Raw genomic sequence first — 21,824 nt, 5'->3', positions numbered from 1 at the left:
GAGCTGCTTCACTGCTCCTTTTCGGAGTAGTGACTCTTTTCACTTTTGGAGCAGTGACGGGAGTGCTCATGCGTGACCTACGACGCATGCACAAGAGCCCCGATGTCCGGTGTAAGGAGCCGGACAGGGGCTGAGGGGTCTAAAAGTCCCGGGTCTTCGCGACCTGGGACTCCTTCCCATAGGGAAGGAGCGGGTATTGGGAGCATTCGCCATCTGAAGATGGCGAATGCTCCCGCACTCAAGCTCCAAAAATATAATATTTTCAGAGCTTGATGAATTCTATCCCCATACTACTGTATGGGGACAACAGGCCATTCCGACGGAGGAAGGTAAGTAGGAGATATCTGTGACATCTCCTACTTTACCTTCTTGATGAATGGCCCGAATACTTAAATTTTACAATTGCAGGTGAAAATGTTAATTTTCACCTGCTTTTGTAAAAATTAAGTGATGATGAATAGGCCTTTGAATCTCAATTTTTTTCAGTTTATGTTTTTTATTTTGTTTCACACTGTCCCCGAACACCTATCACACTGTTTTACACCCACACACTTGTTTACTGTTCTGTTTGTTGAAAAAGTTGGATGTAGATATATGCCCGGGATGCGTTTAAGATGCCGGCGGTCACAATCCCGACCGCCGGCATCTAGAATACTTAATCCCGGCTAGGGTTAAATGACAGGCGTCTATAATCCAGACGCCTGTCATTTTCCCGACGCTGGCACACCGGCGTCCGGCATCCTGATGGAAGGGATGCCGGGCGCCGCAAGCGGACAGCCGCGGGGGGGGGGGAGGGTTAGGTTTAGGCCACCGGGGGGGACTTAGGGTTAGGCACCTCCCTGGGAGGGTTAGGGTTAGGCTAGGGGGAGGGAGGGTTATTGTTAGGCACCACCCCTGGGTCTTAGGGTTAGGCACCCCCCCCGGGATTTAGGTTTAGGCAGCGGGTAAGGGGGGGTTAGGGTTATGCACCTAGAGGGGGGAGGTTAGGGTTAGGCATTTGGGGGGGAGGTTAGGGTTAGGCACCCCTAAGGAGGGTTAGGGTTAGGGGGTTGGAATAGAATAGTTTATACTTACCTTTAGACGATCGGGATTTCCAATGCTGTCGGTCTTCCGCTGCCGGGCTCTGCTGTTTTGTCGGGCTGCCGCAGTCGGGATCCGAACTGCCGGTCATGCGGCAGCCGGCATTCCATACCAAATGCATATGCCCTATGTGGACTGCATCATAGTTACCCACTTGTCATACAGGAAGTGTTTGTTACACATGAAGTTTTTGTTATACAGTAAATGCTGTAGCAGAGTTGTACGCAAACCCAATGCTGTCTGTGTCCTTGTACACAGCTTCAATGGCTTCAGCTGCGTGAAAACACATCCATTCTGAGTAGATATGAGCGGGTTCAGATCTCAGATTTCCGAACCCACCCGAATTTTAAGATCCATGGCAAGAACCGAACGGCCCCGGATTTCAAACCGAGGCAAAACCATAGAGACGAAATCTTGCGGCTCGCGAGCTTTCGTCTCTATATATAAGGGACCCCTCAGTGGCTGCCATTTCACTCCAGCAGTGGAGACTGAACAGGGAGGGTGGGTAGTGTATGGCTTGGAGAGGTACTACTACTTACCTGTGCTGGTAGTACTACTTACCTGTGCTGGTGCAGTGCTGGTGCTGTGCTGTCTGCTGTGTCCTGGGCTGGTGTACTGCTGATCCATCTGGTACTGTCACTGCTGTCCATCTGGGCTAGTGCTGTTGCTGATCCATCTGGGCTGGTGCTGTGCTGTCTGCTGCGTCTATCTGGGCTGGTGCTGATCCATCTGGGCTGGGGCTGTGCTGTCTGCTGCGTCGATCTGGGCCCAAGTTCTGGACCCGGAAAAATATAAATATATATCTATATATTGTCTTTTTATTTTTTTTCTGTGTGTGCATGTTAGGCTTAGCCGCACAAAATACAGCAACACAACCTAGTGCTGCCCGACTCCAGTCGTCATCAATCTGTGCTCTGTGCCCAAGTTCTGGACCAGAAAAAAAAATAAAACAAATAGTGTCTTTTTTTGTCTATTTTTTTCTGTGCGTGTTAAGCTGGCCACACACTAGACCAACTTACATCCAACCAGCCAACTTGTTGATTGGTTGGAATGAAAATCTGGTAAGGAATGGGAGTAACTGATGATCAGCAATTTGCTCCTAAATGCCAGAAAACAGATGAAAATGATCGTTCAGACAAGTTTGTTAAATGTTTGATCTAAACTATTTGTTCAAACAACATTTTTGGTCTATTTTCCGGCGTTTGGGAGCAAAATACTGATTGTCATTTGCTTTCATTCCTTACCAGATTTTCATTCCAACCAATCAACTAGTTGGCTGCTTGGACAGATAATCTTTAGATGTGTGGCCAGCTTTAGGCTTAGCCGCACAAGATACAGCAACGCAACCTAGTGCTGCCCGACTCCAGTCATCATCAATCTGTGCTCTGGGCCCAAGTTCTGGACCCGAAACTCCCCCCCAAATAGTGTCTTTTGTCAATTTTTTTTTCTGTGTGCGCACAACTGCACGTGTGTGAATTTTGTAACCGCACCTTGGTTACACTATTGGTGCTTGTGACACTGCTTCAAGACCACAGAAAATATGGAGGGCTGTCATATGACAGGACAGCAAGGCCAAGAACCACATGTTGTAGCTGCCGCCAGCAGTCATCATGATAATGCAAGGCCGTCAACTTCCTCGTCCTCTATGAAGGCCCATGCCCCAGGGCTTAAGTCACACCATGGATATGGTAAAACTACTTTTACAGTAGTAAAGAAAGAAAAATCGAAAAGGTAAGTTGCCTTTAGATAAATAAATAAATGGCAATATGTCATTCACTACACAAAGTGGCAAGGAAAGGATAAGGCCTTGGCCTTTATTTATGTTGACTGCTTGTTCTGATAGCCCTTCTGCTTGTAGTAGGAGTGGTGATGGTACCATTAAAAAATTGAAAGTTAAGCAGAGTAAGACAGCCCTGGAAAAACCAACTGTATGCCCTGAGAAATCGAAATCACAAATCCCCAAGGAGAGTGCAAGTGTTGCCATGTGTGAGCCAGACCTAAATACTAGTGTACTGGAGGATCCTCCAAGTTATAACACTTGTGTGCCTTCTGTAAATGTGGGGAAGGGCAGTCAACATCTTGCAGACGTAGTCATTGAGGATGCTTCTGTGGAATTGCACATGGAGGAGGAGGATATTTTGGTAATTGAAGGCGCTAAGGATGATGAGGATGTTGATGATGAAGATGTTGGTGATGAGGATGTTGATGTTGAGGATGTCCTTTGTGTAAGTAAGGCAACAGCTGTTGCCCATGGATTGAAAAAGCCAAAGCCTATTGTCGTCATGCCGCGGCAAAAGACAAAAAAATCCACTTCTCACGTGTGGAATTATTTGCACCCGAATCCGGACAACAGTTGTCAAGCCATATGTAACCATTGCCAAGCATGGGTGAGTAGAGGTAGGGACCTAAACCACCTAGGAACCTCCTCCTTGTTACATCACTTGGAGCACATTCATCAAATTTCAAAGTGTATGTCGCCAAGTTCCAAAACTCAAAATGTAACAAGTCCAGTGTCACCTACCTGCTCCCTCTTTGTGGGATCCAAGCGCCTTCGATCTCCACCACCAACACCTGCATCATCAACAACCTCATTCATCATTAGGAGTAGTCCAATGTTGATATCCGTGATTCCTCAGAGGGATCCTTGATGACTATGCCTGTTGCTGCTGCTGTGAGTGGATCTTCATCCCAGAAGGGGACCAGGAGGAAGACTACTTGCAGTGTATCCTCCAAAAAACAATTAGCTGTCAAACAATCGTTTGCAAGGGCAAACAAGTATGACAGCAATCACCCAGTTGCACAGCGGATTACTGACACCATAACAGCTATGCTGGTATTAGATGTGCATCCAGTATCCGCCATTACTGCAGTGGGTTTTCAACAGTTAATTGAGGTCCTGTGTCCTCGCTACCAGATCCCTTCTAGATTCCATTTTGCTAGAACAGCAATTCCAAGTCTGTACAAGGACATTAAAAAAAACCTTATTAATGTCCTCAGAAATGCCGTGGTACCCACTGTCCACTTGACCACTGATATGTGGACAAGTGGAACAGGGCAAACTAAGGATTACATGACTGTGACAGCCCACTGGGTAGGTGTATTGCATACAACAGCAACAGTAGCAGCAACATCTACCAAAAGACAGCTGATACAGAGGCAGGCTACTCTTTGTATAACTGGTTTCACTAAGAGGCATACCGCTGAGAACCTCTTAGAAAAACTCAGGGAAATCATTACTAAATGGCTTACCCAACTTGGACTCTCCTTGGGATTTGTGATTTCGGACAATGCCACCAATATTGAGAGCATTACATGTGGGCGAATTCCAACACGTCCCATGTTTTGTTCACACAATTAATTTGGTGGTACAACATTTTTTTAAAAATGACAGGTGCATGTAGGAGATGCTCTCGGTGGCCCGCAAGGTATCCGGACATTTTAGACATTCAGCAAACGCTTGCCGAAGATTGCATGACCAGCAGGTACTGTTAAATTTGCCCTGCCATCAGCTGAAGCAAGAGGTAGTAACTCGATGGAATTCTACCCTCTATATGCTTCAGCGGATGGAGGAACAGCAAAAGGCCATCCAGAGCTATACATGACATAGGCCGTGGAGGGGGAATGCACCTTACTCAAGTGCAGTGGAGAATAATTTCCATGTTGTGCAAGGTTCTCAAACCCTTTGAACTTGCCACACGTAAAGTTAGTTCAGACACTGCCAGCTTTAGTCAGGTCATTCCCCTCATCAGACATCAGGAGGAACTGAAACGGAGCGATTGCACAAGGTATGTCGGACTGGTAGATCAAGCCCTTGATTCACTTCACCAGGATCCAAGAGTCGTCAATCTATTGAAATCTGAAAAATATATTTTGGCGACCATTCTGGATCCTAGGTTTAAGTCCTACCTTGTGAGTTTTTTTCCAAATGACCGAAATCTAAAACTATGCAAAGAGCTGTTGGTCAAAAAATTGTCAGCTGCAGCCGCACGTGAAACGCCTTCATCTCCTCCTTCAGTTTCTGCAGCTGCCAGGAAAAAACTAAATTTTCCTTACAGAATGGTTGCAGATCGTTCACCAAAAAAATTACATCTGGTCGGGCCTGAGAGAACTCCCTACTAGTGACATGTCTTCTACCGTGACTATGTGTGATACGATCTCCATTCACAGAATGGTGGAGGACTATTTCAGAGATAACATCCTAATAGGAATGTTAGACAGTCCCTTTCAGTACTGGCAGGAAAAACAGGCAATTTGAAGTCCCATACACAAACTAGCTTTGCATTACTTAAGTTGCCCATCCTCCAGTGTGTACTCCGAAAGAGTTTTCAGTGCAGCTGGCAACCTTGTCAGTGATCGGCGTAGGAGGTTACCTCCTCAAAATGTGGAAAAAATTATGTTAATTAAAATAAATTACAAATTCCACGAGGAAGACCTCTACCAACAATTACATGAAAAAATTACAGAGGTGCCTATGGTGGATTCCAGCGGGACGAATTAATATTGTTTGAAGAAGAGGATGTACACACTGATGGGGAAGACGAGGACGATGACAATTTGTAATGTTAAGCCAGTTTGTGTATGGGATAATTTTCATTTCCATGTCCAATGCACATTGGCAGCTTGTTTTATGGGGGTCCAAACAAACCAATAATTTCAGCCACAATTGGCAGTCCTTGTCGCTGAAATTATTGGTTTGTTAAACTGTGAATGTCCTGTTTCGTATACAACATAAGGGTGGGTGGGAGGGCCCAAGGACTATTCCATCTTGCACCTTTTTCCTTTCCATTATGGGCTGGTTTTAAATTAATGTTATGGCTGGTTTAGGAACCAATGATTTGTTTTTAAATTACTTTATTATCAATTTTACATCCAGGGGCTGCACCAATGAATTTCTTTTTATTAATTATTCAGCCAGGGGCTGCACCAATGAATTGTTTTTTAATTAATTTATTATCAATTTTACAGCCAGGGGCTGCACCAATGCATTTCTTTTTATTATTAATTATTCAGCCCGGGGCTGCACCAATGAATTGTTTTTTAATTTATTTATTATCAATTTTACAGCCAGGAGCTGCACCAACTATCAACTATCAATTCTTCAATCCTCAAGGGTATCCCAACCATCATCTTTGCACAGTCCTCAACTCTATTAATAATGATATCAATTAGTTTTGAGCCAGCAAGCTGGATGCAACCTTTTGGCCCTTTAACTAGATGAAAAAAATCAATTTTGTGAGCTGTGAGGTGGTCAAAATTGATTGTAAATGAGTGGAAATAAATGTTATTGAGGTTAATAATACTGTAGGAACACAAAAAGGCCCATTTTATGTAGAGATGAGCGGGTTCAGATCTCAGAGATCCGAACCCACCTGAATTTAGCAGATCCGAGTCGGATCCAAGCAGGCTCGGGGTTTCCCGCCTGACTCGGATCTGAAAACCAAGGCAAAACCATGGAGTCAGAAATCTCGCGGTTCTCTTACGTCTATATGATCAATGTAGTATATAGGGACCACGCGGAGGACGCCATTTCACTCCAGCTGTGGAGACTGAATACGGAGGGAGGGTAGTGTAGGGCTGGGAGAGGTGCTGGTGCTCCTGCTCGTGTGCTGTGCTGTCTGCTGTGTCCTGGGCAGGTGCACTGATCCATTCTGGGCTGTTGCTGTCTGCTGTGCTGTCTGCTGTGTCCTGAGCTGGTGCTGCTGATCCATTCTGGGCTGGTGCTATGCTGTCTGCTGTGTCCATCTGGGCTGGTGCAGATACATCTGGGTTGGTGCAGCGTACATCTGGGCCCAAGTTCAGGACTCAAATAAAAAAAAAAAATATATATATATTGTCAAAAAAACCCAATAAAAGTGTCTTTTTGTGTAATATTTTTCTGTGTGTGCGTGTTAGGCTTAACTGCACAAGATTGAGCCAGCAATGCAAGTTGCAACCTAGTGCTGCCCGACTCCAGTCGTCATCAATCGGTGCTCTGGGCCCAAGTTATGAAGCTGAAAAAAATTAAAAATAAATTGTCATTTTTTTTATCTTTGTGTGTGTGTGCATGTTAGGCTTAACCGCACAAGATCCAGCCAGCAACGCAAGTTGCAACCTAGTGCTACCCGACTCCAGTCATCATCAATTGGTGCTCTGGGCCCAAATTCTGGAGCTGTAAAAAAAAATACTAAAAGAGTCTTTTTTTTGTGTAATCTTTTTCTTCTGAAGATGCCGCCGCCAGGCAAGGAGGCGGGGAAACGCGTTAAGGATTGCCGACTTCTCATAACTCGCCTGTGCTAATAACCATCATCCTGTTCAGGTTTGGACCCTCGCTTCACACTATGGATATAGCTGTATTCTGGGGAACGCTGCCAGCAGTTTGGAGGAACAAGCTGCGGTCTTTACACAGATATTACATTTCCCACTACCTACCTGTGCTAATAGAACAATCCTCCCGTTCAGGTCTGGACCTGCGCTTCATACTCCAGATATAGCTGCACTCTGGGGAACGCTGCCAGAAGCTGGGAGGAACAAGCCGCAGCCTTTCACATGGACATACAGAGACAGAGGCACTGGATACATATATATCTTTTACTCCAGGAGCTTGGACATGAGACACCAGTGATACAGAGGGATGGCCCAGAGAGTGGTGAGTAGCAAATCTGCTACCAGATACAGTACATTATCTATTGTAATCAAATTGTTGCCATTTCACTTGTTACATATTGAACTAAACACTGCTGGATGACAAAAGACTGTTTTGGACACTCACGGCCCAAACAAACTAAGTGATGTTCAACTAACCAATGTGCAGATTCACATCTATATGATTTATGGCATTCATTAAGATCAAATAGATTGTCATTCAGGTGCATAATAATAATCAGCTTTACCCGCAGAGCATAATAACAAGTGTATTTTTACTATTGAATTCCCAAATCTAATACAGTCTATCGATATAGGTTAAACTTTATAATTTGAACATATTTGAATATAGATTGCAGTATTTGCTCTTATATATATATATACTATTCAGAAAATATTATATGTTATAAACTTTTAAAATATATGCCGGCCGGCCAATTGGGCCCATGGTCATTTTAAGGTATTACTTATATGTGTTTTTTTGATCTTTTAATAAATTGTTCTGATTTAATCAGTGCCTCTATATTTTATATAATTTTTTCTGAGATCATTTGCTGTGGGGATTGGTAATTTCCCCCCTATAGAGGCTGCAGATTATCAGGGAACATTAGTGTACAAGTGCAGCGCCAACCACATATATATATATATATATATTTCTTGGTCTTTTTATGTGTGTGTGCGTGTTAGGCTTAACCGCACAAGATCCAGCCAGCAACGCAAGTTGCAACCTAGTGCTGCTCGACTCCAGTTGTCATCAATCGGTGCACTGGGCCCAAGTTCTGGAGCTGAATAAATGTTAAAAATATTGTCTGTTTTTTGTCTAATAAAAAATTGTCTGTGCGTCTGTGCATGTTAGGCTTAGCCCCACAAGATCTAGTAAGTCGGCAACGCAACCTAGCGCTGCCCGACTCCAGTCGTCATCAATCTGTGCTCTGGGCTCAAGTTCTGGAGCTGAATTTTTTTTTTTTTAAATTGTCTTTTTTTGTCTAATATTTGTCTGTTTCTCTGTGTGTTAGGCTTAGTCGCACAAGATCTAGCACGTCGGCAACGCAACCTAGTGCTGCCCGACTCCAGTCGTCATCAATCTGTGCTCTGGGCCCAAGTTCTGGACCTGAAACCCCCCCCCAAAAAATAGTGTCTTTTGTCTATTTATTTTCTGTGTGTGTGCGTGTTAGGCTTAGCCACACAAAATACAGCAACGCAACTTAGTGCTGCCCGACTCCAGTCGTCACCAATCTGTGCTCTGGGTCCAAGTTCTGGACCCGAAAAAAAATAGTGTCTTTTGTATATTTTTTTTCTGTGTGCGCACGACTGCACGTGTGTGAATTTTGTAACCGCACCTTGGCTACACTATTGGTGCTCGTGACACTGCTTCAAGACTGCAGAAAATATGGAGGGCTGTCACATGACAGGAGAGCAAGGCCAAGAACCACATGTTGTAGCTGCCGCCAGCAGTCATCGTGATAATGCAAGGCCATCAACTTCCTTGTCCTCTATGAAGGCCCATGCCTTCAATCCTCAAGGGTATCCCAACCATCATCTTTGCACAGTCCTCAACTCTATTAATAATTATATCAATCAGTTTGAGCCAGCAAGCTGGATGCAACCTTTTGGCCATTTAACTAGATGAAAAAAAATCAATATTGTGAGCTGTGAAGTAACCAAAATTTACTGGAAACTAGTGGAAATAAATGTTATTGAGGTTATTAATACTGTAGGACCAAATAAAAGGCACATTTTATGTGATTTTAGCTGTTTTTTAATTTTTTTAAGAAAAAATCCAGATCCAAAACCAAAATACGAAAACAAAGCACGGAGGTGAGGTTTCGGCAAAACCAATCCAGATCCAAAACCAGGGGAGATCCAGATGCAAAACCAAAACACGGGGGTTGGCGCACATCTCTAATTTTATGTGATTTTAGATGTTTTTTTTTTATTTTTTAAGAAAAAAATCCAGGTCCAAAACCAAAACCCGAAAACAAAACATGGAGGTGAGGTTTTGGCAAAACCAATCCAGATCCAAAACCAGGGGAGATCCAGATCCAAAACCAAAACCAAAACACGGGGGTCGGTGCACATCTCTAATTCGGAGTAACCTGAAGGTTACTTAGATGACCAATGGTCATGCCGAGTGATCTAATTCTGCTGCCTCAGAAGCAGCAGCGGATCACTTAAGCTGGCAGGAGGCATCTATTATACAAAATGCCTCCTGTGGCATTAGTATATTTTAGCACTTTTGTTGCTTCAAAAGACGCAGCAACAATGCTAAGAGTGTACAACTCTGAATCAGGGCCATTGTTCAGCATGACGTGCTGGTAGCTCTCCAGAGCCTCTGATAATTTGCACACAGATCACTTTACACCGGCCTCCTCTGGCCATTTGTGCTATGAACAGGGGTGCCGAGAGAGGGGGAATTGGGTACTATTTACCCGGGCCTGGGCCTTATCAGTAAAAAGCTACAGGGGTCTATTGACTATCACTTAATTTCTACAAAAGCAGGTGAAAATGAAAATTACGTTTTGGGGCCATTCATCATAAAGGTAACACAGGCAATATCACAGACATCTCCTGCTTACCTTACTCTCCTGATGTGGCCCACTGCCCCCATACACTAATATGGGGACCTAAATTCATCAAGCTCTGAAAATACAATATCTTCGGAGCTTCACTGGGGGAGCATTCGCGATCTTCAAATTGTGTTTGCTCCTGCACACCACTCCTTCCCTATGGGAAGCAGTCCCGGTTTACATAGAGGTTTCTTTCGGATTCCTCCGCCCCTATCTGTCTCCTTCCGCCGGGGATTTGTGCGCCTGCATGAGCAGTGAAAACATTAAGGGAGACAGCTGATTTTCAGATCAGCTGTCTCCGTGCCAGAGCGATAATGAATTCCACTGGCGCTCGCCGCAAGTTAGAATGTTAATAATTAATCTAATGAATAGACTCCACAATAACAGTTTAACACGTTTGATATGTGAAGTGGATTTTTAAGGGAAGTGCGTTGGTGGGTTAGAGGTATATGAAGCATACTGTCTGTCCTATTTGTCCCCGTTTGGTTTCCCATATGTCATAGCACATGACACACGCTAACCTGCACTTGCTAACATAACCAGACAAGGAAGCGACTGTGGGACAGTCCACAGAAATCGGGACAGTTAAGGGCTAAGATGTGGTAAAAGCACTTCAGACAGTTACAGCTGCATAGACATTGTGCTCCTGATAAACTGTTGGTGACACCATAAGAAGTCTAGTCTACATCCATCAATAATTATTATATATATGCCTTAGGAACAGAACACAACACTGTACAAGGGTACCAATGTTAATTAATATACATTGCAATTACAATTAGGTTTTTCTCAGACGATAAATGTTTGTTTAAAAAAATGTGTGCAGGAATATATTTCCTGTATAAGACTAACATATTAAATATAAAGCTGCCAACATCGGGGAATATCTGAGCTGCATCTTCATACACATTGCTCAAGGGATACCTGTGTATTTGCAGAGCATGCAGAGCGCTTCTATGGTACTCATTTCATTTTGTTGAATAATTACACAGCCAATAAAATTTAAGGCACCGCTAATTCTAATTTTAATAAAAGGAATCACCTTTAATTATCAATAATCTCCTGTTCAGTGTTTGAATTTCCATCTCTGTATGATAGATAAATTCATTTGCATTTTATCACTGAGAGAAGTTTTTCAGCTAAATATATATTTAGATAAAAATGATTTGTAGCTGAGTGATTCCGTGGCAGCGGCTCACCTCGGCAGCGTGTATCTATATTACTACTGTACGTGCTGGAGAATGAAGGTGTATTAGATCCAGTACATGGGGATCTTTTCATTTGTGTAATAATACCCCGTCATCTTGTTCACTTTTCGTGCCTGATGTCTCACCCAATTCAATGGAGTTGGCTGCTTGCTGGACCTCGCAAGAAAGGGTTTGGAACTGATTTTGAGGTGCACGCAATGTGGATGCCAGAGGCTAGTGGTTGGTGCTTTCAGTCTGTGCTTGTGTCAGAGCCACATTGTGCAAATGACCCGATGGTTACCGCCAAATTTGGATGCAGAAAGAGGCAAATTTAGTGGGCATTTTTGGGTGGTATCATGGCGTGTCGTGGTCAGCTACTGCGTGTTTTGCCGCAGTAGAACTGATTCCGGCTGACATGTTCAGACAGAGCCTCCATAGGGTTGGTGCAATGTTCGATGGTGCGGCAGATGGTGAAGGTTTACTGTTAATATGCATGGCTAAACAGCGATAAGCCGTGTCCTAGTGCCCAGAGTGTTTTGCAAAGAGGAGACAATGAGGAGTGGACTCATTTCAAGCACCCCCCTTCCCCTCTCAGGGCTATCTGAGGTCACACAAACATATTGCACTTTTCTCAAACATTTTGGCAAAGTCCATCTGTAGTCAAAAGACATGGGGCTATGCAAAAGAATAAACAGTGAAACATATCAACAAATATACTGCAGTCCACATTTCTTTAGAAAGACACTACACTACACTAACACAATCAATCCGCCATCCACCGCCCAGGAGTGGCGAGGGTAGCCCCGGGCTATCAGCCCAGGCTTTGGGTGCCCTGGAGAGGGAGACCCCTTTATTGGAGGGGTCCCCAACTCCCCGGGGAACCCTTGCCAGGGCTGACTAGTGGTCAGGGCTGATGTTGCAACTGGGGGGCCCGGTGATAGGGCTCCCCTGGCTGTGGCATCAGTCCCCCATTAGAAAAGGTCCAGGGCTGGTTCTGTGAATTACAGGGAGACCCTACACAAATTTTTCCCTGTAATTCCAGAACCAGCACTGGTTCCCATAGCCCAGTGCTGGTTGTACTAAGTAGAGGGAGACCCTACGCAATTTTTTCCCTGTACTTAGTCAACCAGACCTCGTTTTTCAAAGTCCAGGGCTGGTTCTGTTTTGGGGAGGACCTCACGTAAAAACTTTTTTACATTTAACTCTTTATTTGCTTTTTACAGTCAGATACATGCAGGCATCTCACTGATGTCTGCATGTATCTGTGTGAGAACTAACTGCTCATGCTGAAAGTGAAAGCATGAAGCAGTTCTATGCTGTCGGTGATTTGCAGTTCGGTTTGAAGTGTGATTTGCCGTTCAATTTGTACATGAACATGTCAAATCGAACTGCAAATCACTGTTCAAATGCGAATCAAATCAAATTTGTTTTGCAAATTGCAAAAAAATTTGAACTTTAGTAAATCTAGTTAAAAAACGGTTTTGACACAATTCGATTTGAATCGTTTTGAGAAGAGCTAAATCACTCTTCAAATCGACCATCAAATCGACCTTTCATAAATTTACCCCAAAGTCTCTTTTAAGCATAAGGCTTCCTTAGAGATTTCTGTAAGCACCATGTATTCCATCTCAGGGGTGGAGTGGGCAACAGTGGATTGTTTTCTGCTCATCCAGCTGTCTGATGCACCTTCCAGTACAAACAGATATCCTATGAGTATGAACGACAGTCATCCTCACCTGAGCCCCAGATGGTGTCACAGAAAAACTTCAGTTCAGAATTCCCATACTTGTTGGTGACATGGCTTTTGTGCATTTAGTGCATTTGTTAATAGGAGTTCTGACTGGTTTAGAATCTAATATTGCATACATAATAAGTATTGCTTCAATATATCCATGTTAATAAATTTAGACAGTTCCTTCAGTCAAGTTTTGTAAGATTCTTAAGTCTAACAGGTGATGTGCAGGCTCTAAGTCTTTTAACTTGGAGTTCTGCTGTAGCAGATGCTTGACATTGGCTATGTGTTTTTCCTGACCTGCCAGCAACAGTTTATCCACATCATACTTGAGTACTCTCCCGGGAGTCAAGGGAGGCTCCCATTTTTTCGGGTAACCCCCTGCACCCCCGGAATGGTAGGCAGATCTCCCACATCCTGCCCACTTCCCAGTGAAGTGGGCAGGATGGGGAGACTTTACCTGAAATATTCGGGTCTGTATGGGGGGGCGGGGCTAAATGATGTGAATCGCATCATTTAGCCCCGCCCCCTCTGTGCGGACCCACAAATCGTGGGGGTTGTTTCATGTAAAGGGGGCAGGGCCTAATGCCGGCTATAGTCTGGCCCCACCCCCCAAAGCAGAGACAAGATGGTCCTCTCCGGCTGCTCCCGGAAAGGAGTGAAAGAAAGTCGGTAAGTATGATCCACATACATGACTACTATAAACAGTTTCTGTTCTATTTTTTTGTGGTATAGACAGTGATCAGTCTCTGATTGCACAAAGTCCATCTCCATTAGTACAGCATCTAACTTAATGCATCAACAATGAACACTGTGTTTCAAACCATATAATGTTTTCTTCAACAAACAGACTTTTCCCACTTGTAACATGTCATCAATAAAATGCTTAGGATATTCCATATAAATCTATTCAATTAATTCTCCATTTAAGAAAGCTGAGTCAAAGTCTAACTGATAAAGCAGCAAATTATGTATGGCAGATATGGTAATGACTAAATGTAATGTACTGTATCTTGCAACAGGTGAGAAGACTTTGACATAGTCAATCCCAGATTTCTATGTACATGTATTTGTAACAAGACAAGCTTTATAACAGGCAACAGTTCCATCTACACTCAACTCTTTACAGAAGACCCATTTATTTTGATTGTCTTGCTGTGACTCAGCCTGTTAACGAAAGTTTACGTACTGTGTCATGTAATGATGACATTTCTTTGCCTATTGTTGATTTCCATTCCTCCCAGTCAGTGCTTGACTTTTTTGATAATTTGGGATTCACATAAAGCGATATTTGCAAACTTCTCATAATATCTCTTGGGGGGGGGGGGTTCCTTTATTATTTCTCACAGAACACCTGCTCTGTGATTGGATGTCCACACTTGCAGTCTCTAGTTCAGACACACTTCCAGCTGGTGGCAAATCCAACATAATACACCTGTGCTGGGAATCCTGTTACAGCTTAACATTAGGTGGTGCTGTTTCTTGGAGTCACTTCACTAACTTGGGATCCAGCTTATGTCTCTTCTCTGTAGGTACAGTATGTGGCATATGCTCTGTACCCAAACATTCTGAGATTATTGACAATTGACTTACTTCCAGACCATGAATCTAGCTGTGTGTTAACTTTTACAGCTACTGTGGGTGCACGGGTTCTTAAGTATACTTCAGTAGATACTGCTGCTACCCAAAAACACTTTTCTAGACCCGTGTCACTCAGCATAGTCCGCACTCTCCCACAATCATACAGTTGGCACTCTCACTGACACCATTCTGTTCTGACATCTACGCAATAGTTAGCTAGTGCTCAATTCAATATTTTTTTCAGAAAACAACTTCATTTTTATATTCATACTCTCCGCCATTGTCAGATCTCAAGATCTTCCATTCCTGGCCTCTTTGAGTCTCTACCAGATTATTGTGGTCTGCAATTTTGTTTATTACCTCACTTTTGGTTTTGATGAAGTATATGTTCATCATTCTTATGAAGTCATCAATGAATGTCAGGAAATATTGGTATCCACTTATCAATTTCTTTTCCATTAGGCCACATACATATGTATGAACCAATGCTAGTGGTTCCTCAGCTCTGGTTGCTGACCTTGGGAAGGACAACGGGTTTACTTACCATTATACAGCTCTCACACACCAGACTCTATGGATTGTTTGCGGCTATTCCCATCACCATGCCTTCAAGGAGTTTCTGGATGTTATCATACCCCAGTTGGCCTAGCTGCCTGTGTCACAACTCCATAGATATATTTGACTCTATGAGGGTATTCCTTTAATGATTTTGTGTGATTAAAAGCAATTCTATATGGTTATGCACTTACTTGTGTTATATCACCTTAAGAAACTCACATTCAGATGTTTTTGCAAGTTATACAGACTTTCACCCCTACTACAAAGAAACAACTTATGCACAGCCTTCAGAAATTAAGAATCAGCATATCGGGATGTTCTCAGAACATGTAGTGTTCATGATGTGAAAGTACAGCAGACCTTGAGAAAAGAACAACTTGGGACATTCCTTTACAGACCTTGAGAAGAGAATAGACAAACAGTTCTGTAGGAGTGTACTTGTGAAACTTATTTTTTTTTGACAAGTAATTTAATTGAAAAAGTATTATACCCTTTGTTGTATTTCAAATAAATATAGCTGACTTATGAACGAGCCTCAGAAGCGGTTCAGTGCAGCATTATACTCACATCTCTATGTTGAGTGCCTTTACTGCTCTCCAGTCGACTGCAAGGGGGAATATCCAAATAGACATCGAAGGTACTTAGAAGGTGCTGGGTGGTCCCAGCACCCCGACAGATCAAAGGCTGTCATTGCATAACACTCTTCTGTGTCTAGGATATATAGTTGCTGGCATTGGATTGCTGTTATTATCACAGTTCCTCTTTTCTTTTAAACAACACATTTGCCCTCTGCGAACTTGACTCTAAATCCTTTTTCTTCTAGGATACTTATGGCAATGAGGTTTATCCCCAAATATGATACAAATAAAACATCCTGGATGTTTGTGACTGTGGTTTCAACAATTATTCTCACCAAAAACTATGTCTACAATCCCTCTGGATGTTATAGTGCCACACATGCCCAAGGATGTAAACCATTCTTGATTGCAAATGAAATGCCATGTGGCTCCTGAGTCCATGTACTGTACCAACAATTCTTCCTGTGACTGTCTGTCACAGATAAAGCTGACTAGTTTCTTTTATCACACTAATTCTTTCAGTCAGCATTCAGAGGCTTTATGTCCCACCTTGAGACATATAAAACACTTGTACATATTTGTTTTGTACTTAATGTTCTTTGTGAGTAAAGCAGAACTCTCAGCATTTGTCTCAACCTGTATGCGTTCTTGGAATTGCAGCAGTTTAACTCTCATGATCTCTGTTGATAGCTTAGTTGTATGTGATTCTAAAGCCACTACTCAGAAATGTAATTCAAGCATTACATTTTGCAGCATTGCCACTGCAACCTCTTCATCATCCACCTGGAATCCTACTGATGTCAATTGCTGAGATATGGACAATATTTTGCCAATGTACTAATTCACGTTACCGGGCACTACTTTACGTGGCAGAACTACAGGGGCACTACTTTAAGGGGCAGAACTAAGGGGCACTACTTTAAGGGGCAGAACTACAGGGAATTAGTTTAAGGGGCAGAACTACAGGGGCATTACTTTAAGGGGCAGAACTACAGGGACACTACTTTAAGGGGCACAACTACAGGGGCACTACTTTAAGGGTCACAACTACAGAGGCACTACTTTAAGGGGCAAAACTACAGGGGCACTACTTTAAGGGGCAGAACTACGGGGGCATTACTTTAAGGGACATAACTAATGGGGCACTGCATATGGGCACCACTACAGGGGGCACTGCATATGGGCACAGCTACAGGGGGAATTGCATATGGGCACAACTACAGGGGCAATGCATATGGGCACAACTACAGAGGGCCACCTTCTCACTGGAACACTTGAGGGGAGGGGACGCCATAGCATGCACGTGCTCCGGGCACCCTGGCTACAGGCTACACCTCTGGAACTATATAGAACTTGATTTTCCCTAGCTACTAGCCAATCATATTTGGCCAGCCAGAGTGAGAAACCACTTATGATTGGCAGCAGGTCACAGGCATTCAGCAAGTAACTGTAGAAAGCAGTTGTGTTTTTCATTGGATTACAAAGTCAGAATAACTTCCCAGTGGAGTACAAGGAATTAATAAATTCCCATGATTTATTCATCCCATTCAATCAGTAGCCCCTACATTGCAACGCTCTGGAAATTAATTGACTATTCTACATAAACAAAACCCTATGCCATTTATGTGTGATGCATTTGCAAATCCATGCGCATATGAACCACAAGTATACCACATGTCAATTGCATATCAAATGCATAAAAGTTTGCACTAGCTTTTTGTTTTTTGCACAAACACAATGGTAGCAGGTAAATGGCTAAGGTACTCGTACTGAAATAAATGAATGAATAAATAAATATTTTTTTCGGTGGTCTCCTAAAACAACAGATACTTAACCCTAGAGCTGTAACAAGGCTGTGTGACCAGATTTTAGCACTTAAGTTTTTGAATTCCGCTGTCCCTAAATGCTTTTGCTACCTTAAGTGTGTGAGCAGATTCAAGCAATAGGAAATAAATTTTACTTGATCCAAAATATATTTTTTTAAAAACTGCATAGAACTTTTGGAAAAATAATATGAGCGAGAAAAGATGTTCACTGCACTTATGCCTCACTATTCAATGCGAAGAATAAAACAGTTTTAAAAAATGCACAAGATAAGTGACTGATTTCTCCCCAAAGTCATAAAGACATAATTTAGCAGTTTGACAGTAGGTTTTAAATAATGTAGCATCTGAGACAGAATTACAGTAAATCAGGGCCATCTCTACCTATAGGCTAAATGAGCCCAAGGGCCCCAGGATTCCAAGGGCCCATTGCCGATAGCACCCCTACCCCCCATCGTATAGCTGCCACCGCTGATAATCCTGCATGGGGAAGAGGCAGAGGTGGGTACCGGCTCAGGGGAGGAACTAGCGAGAGTGCAGCCGGTGCCTTGCACCTGGGCCAGCTGTAGTGCAGGGGCCCATAGCCACCGCTGCACCCCCGCTAGTGTCCCCCGGGCCCAATGTGTAGGGCAGACCGCAGTGAGAGCTGTCTGCCCTACACACACAGTTTACACACAGGGCCTGATTCAGAGCCGCTCGTAAGCGGCCGCTCGTTCGCTCCGAGCGATGTTCGCACAACTGCGCATGCATATGGGTCGTAATGCGCATGCGCAAACCAGTCATTGCGGTCGGAAATCGAGCGCTCGCAAAACAGTGAGTGCCTGCTATTTTGAGTGACAGGATGAGGCGTTTGTGGGTGGTAACAGGGGAAGGTGCTTGAAAATGGGGAGTGGTGATCCGAACGCAGGTGTGCCAAACGGTCAAAACGGGCATTTTAAGGGTGTGCATAATTAACAAAGCAGCGTCATCGACCACGTCACTTGGTTGTTTCTTAGCCTGAACTGTTCCCATGATTGCGGTAGGAAAATCCAACCACAAGCACTGCGAGCAGTTCAGACGCCTTTCGATGTACTCGATTAATCTAATAAATAGCGGAGATGACGTATGATGCGAGCGGCCAGGGGGCGTCTTTACAAAATAGCGAGCGCATGTTTCATTCGCTCGCTCAGACATAGAGGCGTCAACAGACCGCAAAGAGCGAGCGCTCAATTTAAATATCCGGTCCCTTTTTCTGAACGAGCGAGCGCAAATAGCGTCCGGCTCTGAATCAGGCCCACAGTTTGTTATAGCAGCGAATGAGAGTCAGACAGACTCTCATTGGCTGCTGCGTTGTCCACAGAGGGAGCCGGCTGGAGTTCACTCATGAGCTCTGCCTTCCGGCTCCCCCCCGCAGCAGGTAATGATGGGAGAGGCACCATGACGTCTGTCCCATCCCATAGTGCAGAGTGAGAGCGGGCCCGGAGAAGTGGACAGTGGCGGTCGTCTGCAGGAGCAGGGATGAGGTAAGTTGCTTTTTTAGTGTATGTGTGTGTGTAAGGGGGCACAGGGACTCACAGAGCATGGGGGGGCGCTACTGGGGGCACTGTAGAGCGGGGGGGCACTACTGGGGGCACTGTATGGGGATGGTGGCCTCTACTGGGGGCATTTTATAGGGGTAGGCACTACTAGGGGCACTGTATAGGGGGGGCCACTACTGGGGGCACTGTATGGGGAGGACTACTACTGGGGGGCAATACATAGGGGAGATTACTACTGGGGGCACTGCATAGGGGGGATATTTTTTTAAACTGCCATGCGTTTGTGCCGCTTACTTTTTTTCAGTTTCATACTGTATTTATTTCAACTAAAATCACAAATAGGTATACTTGCAAATTACTCTTATGCCTTTTTCAACCTTTTACCAACCTGGTTGCTTTTTTTCTTAAACTTTCATTACAATGTGTAACAACATATGGGCTTGGCTTTCCTTGATCATAACAGCCATGTTTGGTCAGATGCAACTCAAGCACCAAATGGAAAGGATATTTTGTGATGGCATCTGTTCTCCCCCTCCCCTCTCCTCCCCTCCCAGCCTTCCCATACATAATCCCAGAAGCACAATGATGAGAGATGTTTAGTACCAGACTTTAATAATAACACATTAATAGTTCTTCCACCCGTTCAAGAATCGAAATGGGCAGGTGCGACACCGACATTGCTCCCGTCGGGGAGGGCCTAAGGACAATTCCATCTTGCACCTCTTTTCTTTGCATTATGCTCTGTTTGGGGCATTGCTGACTGTTTTTTTGTGTAGACAACAAACATATTGTTATAGTTTATTAAACTGCCATCCTGCATGCCCCTTTGTTTTTGTTTTTTAAATTCAGAACCACTGAAGAGCTCAACTGGGACAAGGACTGATGTAAATGAGTAAATGTTCTTTGTAAATGCCTCCCCTCGTCCCCCATAAATTTGCTTCGGAATCAAAAATTTTTATTAAATTTACTACGACCCAATCTTTCCTTTCCCTGCCTTCAACTACATACATACTCCATCTCCCTCAGGCCTCTTGATTATTGAAAACATTTGTTTCCTGATGTGCCATGTTGGAAGTTGAACTGACACGTGTTTGTGCCACCCACTGCTGTCGCTTAGCTTAGTCAGCCAGCTAGCTCAGTGCAACATTTTGGCCTAAACTGGATGAAAACAATATTGTGAGCTGTGAGGTGGTCAAAATTGACTGGAAATGAGTGGAAATGAATGCTCCAAACTTGACAAAGAGGCTGATCACATGCACAACCACCTCTTATATGCATAATCCTCAAACACTCCCACAATTCACTCCATTGGTCAGATAACCAACCACCTGACCAATAACTTCAGCTAATCTACCTAGTAACGAGGCTGTCAAGACAGCCAAATCAGCAGAAAACCCAGGATTCTTATTTATTCTCATGCCTATACGGCCTTCGTCTGCTATAATGTTAATGATACTCTAGGAACAAAATCGGCTCAATTGATGTGATTTTAGCTTTTTTTATAAATTTTTGGAAAAAATTCAAAACCAAAACCAGTCACTGCCTTCTAGCTAAACCAAAACTGGATGACAAATTAGAACCAAAGCCAGCAAAAATGGTCCAGCGCACATCTTTAGTAGTGTGTTTAGAATAGGGGTGTTCCCGCTGGTGTCCCCTTTGCCTCTGTTCTGTCCTGCTGGCAATCAGGAAACTGTCCCAGGAACATAGGAGCTATAATGTGCCAGGGATGGAGTAGACACATGGAGTACGACCTCCACCTTCACTTTCCAATACAGTGAGGGAAAATGCAGATGTTTGTACAAGATTCTTAGGAGATATAGGAGTTAAGTATGTTTAGAAACCTGAAAGTTTTCAAGTTTTACAGTATTTGAAGTAATTGTTCCCTGTACTCCAGTTTCAGAATATGGTCCTTATTGAATAAAAGGTTTTCTCCTAAAATACTGCTCAGTTTAGCCTTATTTAAGGTTTAAATAAATGATGAAGGTGAGATGACATTTGGGAATGTGTTTATTACATGTTTTATCTTTGTGAGGGTGTGACTTTTTACTACATTGCTTACAGCATATCTACTATAACATTTCTGTGACAAACACTGATGGAAATTAGGATGTTCTCTTAATGGGACACATTTAACAGAGGTGTACACCAAGCAGTGGCGGATTTTACCTAAGAGCTGGAGTGCTGCCCGAGTAAAATCTGCCACGTTAGTGAGCTAGTTTCGCTGCTACACTGTGACTGGCAGTGGCTTCCCATTGGAAGCGCTACCTGCCAGTCACACATAGAACAGGCAGTTTCAGGGAGAGGTGTGTTCTCCCCCTGGGACTGCCAGTCCAGGTAGCAATTAGCAGAGAGCGTGCTTCCAATGGGAAACAACTCCCCTACCTTCCGGGCAACCCTACCCGGCTTCTAGGAGCTGCAGCCATTGCAGTCCTTAGAATCTGGTGGTATACACAGTCCCAAAACCGCATATGCGCTTGCGCCGTCCCAGTGCCTGCCAGATCCATTGCGCAGGTGCCAGGACGTGGCAACTGTGACTACTGTCTCCTGTCTTCCTGCAATGCAGGCAGCGGCAGCCCTCCT

Source organism: Taudactylus pleione, unplaced genomic scaffold, assembly GCF_031769625.1.
Source record: "Taudactylus pleione unplaced genomic scaffold, aTauple2 ptg000146l, whole genome shotgun sequence".
NCBI lineage: Eukaryota > Metazoa > Chordata > Amphibia > Anura > Myobatrachidae > Taudactylus > Taudactylus pleione.
The sequence above is the reverse complement of the archived record's forward strand: the minus strand, read 5'-3'. Positions refer to the sequence as shown.